Genomic DNA, 4778 nt, shown 5'->3' with positions numbered 1-4778 from the left:
GAAAGCAAATCTGCTCACATCTTGGTGTCAGGCAGGCGGTTCTGTGTAAGGCTGTATCTGAAACCACATTTTGAAGATGGCTTCCAAGAGGACAGTTTTTAGTATGCAGTGGCTGGATTTCAAACTTCATCCTGACTTCCTTCCATGGCGATTACCAGTTGCTGGAGACAAATGCAAAGGTTACTGTAAAGTGTGCTACAAAGCTTTGAATTAATATAGGAATTAGAGCTGTGGAGTCTCATGCACAATAACCGTTACATCAGAGGACTCTGAAAATTAATCAACAGTCTATCACAATATGTTTGTATCTTGGTGTGATTTTTGGTGCAGTTGCAAAACAGATGTTGCTGCAATTCATGTTGAAAGAAGCTGATATGAAACCTCTGATGAATATTTTTGCGGTTGAGACTTGTGCAGTTGTAGAGTGGAACATTCATTAAGCCTTGCATTAATGCAACACCACCTATTCATTTTTTCACCTGTGGTTATCTTTGAATGGTGGTCAGGGAAATGGAAAATAAAATTTCAGTGGCAACCCTGACTTCCTTCTGCCCAGAGACAGTCCTTCCTCCTCCCTGAGGTTGATACATGGTACTTTCCCTGGAAGTGAGGGAGGCTGAGCAGGGGACCTGAAGTGGCAGGTTCTTGATTGCAGAGAGGAAGGAAGAAGATCTCCTGTGGATTGAGGCCTGACTTGGACTGGCAGCCACAGGTATCTGGTTGAGGCCCTTATGCAGCCCCCTTGGGGTACCTATGGCCTTCTCAGCAGTAAAGTAGCTATAGGGATCAGAGCTGTGGCTCTGGGGCTGCACAGGCTGCAGTAGGGAAGGCCAGTAAAGAAGGGCCTAATGTGTGATAAAAGCCTCTGTGTGATAAGGGCTCTGCTGAACTGGCAGCCACAGGCATCTGGTTAAGGCCCTTCTGCAGCCCCCTATGCATCCACCCAGCAGTAGTGTAGCTAGAAGGGATCGAAGCTGTGGCTCTGGGGCTGCACAGGCTGCAGTAGGGAGGCTGGAAAAGAAGGGAGTATGTTGCAATGCTTTATTGGAGTATGTTGGAGTATGTAGCAATGCTTTATTCTTGCATCTGATCCAGCAAGGGGCAGTAAGCCTAGTGGTGGGGGTACTCAGTAGTGGTAGAGATTCTCTTTTTTCTGGAAATGCATGCTCTTAGGGTACTCAGAGTGCTATTCTTAGAGTGCCTTCCTTCCTCCTCCTCCCACCCGCCTCTCCCCTTTCCAGGGCTGGGCTGTCCATGAAAATGGCACTGCATCAGTGGCAGATTGCAAGGGGCCCGGGGGGGGGGTGGCAGATTCAGGGTGAAGGAAACCCCAGGTCTGCAGCTGCTGCCTTCCTCCTGCCACTGCTACAAGCCACAGTGATCTGCCTCCCTCTTGCTCCAGTGAGAAGCAGAACATTCACTTCTTTGTGCTTCTTTGCTCACACTGTCCCTGAAAAAGCTCCAGAGGCCTGGATTTGATGAGAGCATGCAAGGGGCACAGTAAGGAGGGAGGGATTGGAGAACAGAGGCAGCAGGCACAAGACAGCTCTGCATCGCTCCACCCCATCCAGGGAGCCCAGGGAGCACATGCAACAGGTCTTTGCAGGGACGCTGAGCCTGAAAGGGGGAGGAGAAGGAACCCTTCCTATAGGCCTAGAAAAAGGGGGGAATCAGGAGGGCTGAGCCCAGAGAGGCAGGGGGAATTAAGTCAGATAGAGGTTGAAAGAGAAGATGTTTCAGACCTCATTGATAAATTAAAGATCACTAAGTCACCAGGCCCTGATGGCATCCACCCAAGAGTTATTAAGGAATTGAAGAATGAAGTTGCTGATCTCTTGACTAAAATATGCAACTTGTCCCTCAAAATGGCCATGGTGCCAGAGGATTGGAGGATAGCAAATGTCACGCCGATCTTTAAAAAGGGAAAGTGGGGGGACCCGGGAAACCATAGGCCGGTCAGCCTAACATCTATACCGGGTAAGATGGTGGAATGCCTCATCAAAGATAGAATCTCAAAACACATAGACGAACAGGCCTTGCTGAGGGAGAATCAGCATGGCTTCTGTAAAGGTAAGTCTTGCCTCACAAACCTTTTAGAATTCTCTGAAAAGGTCAACAGGCATGTGGATGCGGGAGAACCCGCGAACATTATATATCTGGACTTTCAGAAGGCGTTCGACACAGTCCCTCACCAAAGGCTACTGAAAAAACTCCACAGTCAGGGAATTAGAGGACAGGTCCTCTCCTGGATTGAGAACTGGTTGAAGACCAGGAAACAGAGTGGGTGTCAATGGGCAATTTTCACAATGGAGGGAGGTGAAAAGCGGTGTGCCCCAAGGATCTGTCCTGGGACCAGTGCTTTTCAACCTCTTCATAAATGACCTGGAGACAGGGTTGAGCAGTGAGGTGGCTAAGTTTGCAGACGACACCAAACTTTTCCGAGTGGTGAAGACCAGAAGTGATTGTGAAGAGCTCCAGAAGTATCTCTCCAAACTGGCAGAATGGGCAGCAAAATGGCAGATGTGTTTCAATGTCACTAAGTGTAAAGTCATGCACATTGGGGCAAAAAATCAAAACTTCACATTTAGGTAATGGGTTCTGAGCTGTCTGTGACAGATCAGGAGAGAGATCTTGGGGTGGTGGTGGACGATGAAAGTGTCGATCCAATGTGCAGCGGCAGTGAAGAAGGCCAATTCTATGCTTGGGATCATTAGGAAAGGTATTGAGAACAAAACAGCTAATATTATAATGCCATTGTACAAAATGATGGTAAGGCCACACCTGGAGTATTGTGTCCAGTTCTGGTCACCACATCTCAAAAAGGATATAGTGGAAATGGAAAAGGTGGAAAAGAGAGTGACTAAGATGATTGCTGGGCTGGGGCACCTTCCTTATGAGGAAAGGCTACAGCGTTTGGGCCTCTTCAGCCTAGAAAAGAGGCGCCTGAGGAGGGACATGATTGAGACATATAAAATTATGCATGGAAAGGATAAAGTGGATAGAGAGATGCTCTTTACACTATCACATAATGCCAGAACCAGGGGACATCCATTAAAATTGAGTGTTGGGAGAGTTAGGACAGACAAAAGAAAATATTTTTTCTGGTGGTTGGTCTGTGGAACTCCTTGCCACAGGATATGGTGACAGCATCTGGCCTGGATGCCTTTAAAAGGAGATTGGACAAGTTTCTGGAGGAAAAATCCATTACGGGTTACAAGCCATAATGTGTATATGCAACCTCCTGATTTTAGAAATGGTCTATGCCAGATGCAAGGGAGGGCACCAGGATGCAGGTTTCTTGTTATCTGGTGTGCTCCCTGGGGCATTTGGTGGGCCGCTGTGAGATACAGGAAGCTGGACTAGATGGGCCTATGGCCTGATCCAGTGGGGCTGTTCTTATGCTCTTAAACTACAATTCCCAGAATGCCTTGCAGGTCTTGTTGTGTGGTGTGTTCCCTGGGGCATTTGGTGGGCCGCTGTGAGATACAGGAAGCTGGACTACATGGGCCTATGGCCTGATCCAGTGGGGCAGTTCTTATTTTCTTATGGGGTTAGGAAAGATTTTCCCCCACTGCATCCATGAGCTTTCCTGCCCAGGAACCACCTTCCTTCTGCCCAGAGACAGTCCTTCCTCCGCCCTGAGGTGGATACATGATACATTCCCTGGAAGGGAGAGAGGGGGAGAGCAGAGGACCTGAGTGGGAACTGCGTTCTCCAGTCCTCCTTCGCACAGTCTAGAGAGCTGGGTGCACACCGAGGGTGCCGAGAGTGGAGCGAGAGGGCCGTGTGCACAGAAAGGAGGGGGCTGCTCAGAGCCTTGGATTCTCCAGGTGTCTGGTTGAGGCCCTTATGCAGCCCCTTTGGGGTTCCTATGGCCCTTCTCAGCAGGAAAGTAGCTAGAGGGGCTCAGAGCTGTGGCTCTGGGGCTGCACAGGGGAAGCTCAGGGGAGAAGGGCCTGCTGCACTCTCCTCCTGGTCCTGTGCAGTGAGCCCTGGGTTGGACTAGCAGTCCCAGGTGTTTGGTTGAGGCCCTTCTGAAGCCTCCTTTGGGGATCCTGTTATGCCCCCTTTAGCAGTAGCATACCTAGAGGGGTGCAAAGCACTAGGTTTGCAGGGAGCATCACTGCGTGGAAGCTGCTCCTCCCCTTCCCCTTTGAAGGCATTGCCTCCATTTTGCTCCAGTGGCCCAGAATAGCTTCCAGGGAAAGGGGCTTCTTGCATGCTGCAATGACACTCCATGCAAAACTTTGTGCTTTGCACCCCGTCTAGGTATGCTACTGCCCCCCGCCTCCCACCCCCCCTTTCCTATCCTATTAAGCCATCTTTTCTCATGAGCCAGATCTCAGGGTAATTGCAGGAGTCCCCCCATTGTCAGTGCGGAGAGGCCAAGCTCCTCTACCAACCCTTCTCCCAGCCAAGGCTGCCTCTGCGTTGCAGGTTAGCAGCTTCTAGCCATCAGGACGAAGAGCCATCATTAGGCTCCTCCATGAACCTGCCCAGTCTCCTCTGTGACATCACCTGACTAGTGGGAAGGAATTCACACCTGTGCCTGAAGCAGGTAGACAAGGTCAAAAGCCTCATGCAGGTCTCCTTTCTCTCCCTGACAGATAGCAGAGAAACGGGATCTGAAGCCAGGCAAATCTTTTGAAGGAACAGAAATGGCTGCTGCTCCTCCAGGCCAGGTAAGGGGGATGTGCAGGGGACAGCTTGAGCCTCTCCCCCTGTTGCATCTCAGCCGCAGCCTTTCTGCCTGTCTCAGCTATTGGTACTGCACTTGT

This window comes from Tiliqua scincoides, chromosome 4 (assembly GCF_035046505.1).
Source record: "Tiliqua scincoides isolate rTilSci1 chromosome 4, rTilSci1.hap2, whole genome shotgun sequence".
Classification (NCBI taxonomy): domain Eukaryota; kingdom Metazoa; phylum Chordata; class Lepidosauria; order Squamata; family Scincidae; genus Tiliqua; species Tiliqua scincoides.
This window is presented reverse-complemented; position numbering follows the sequence as displayed.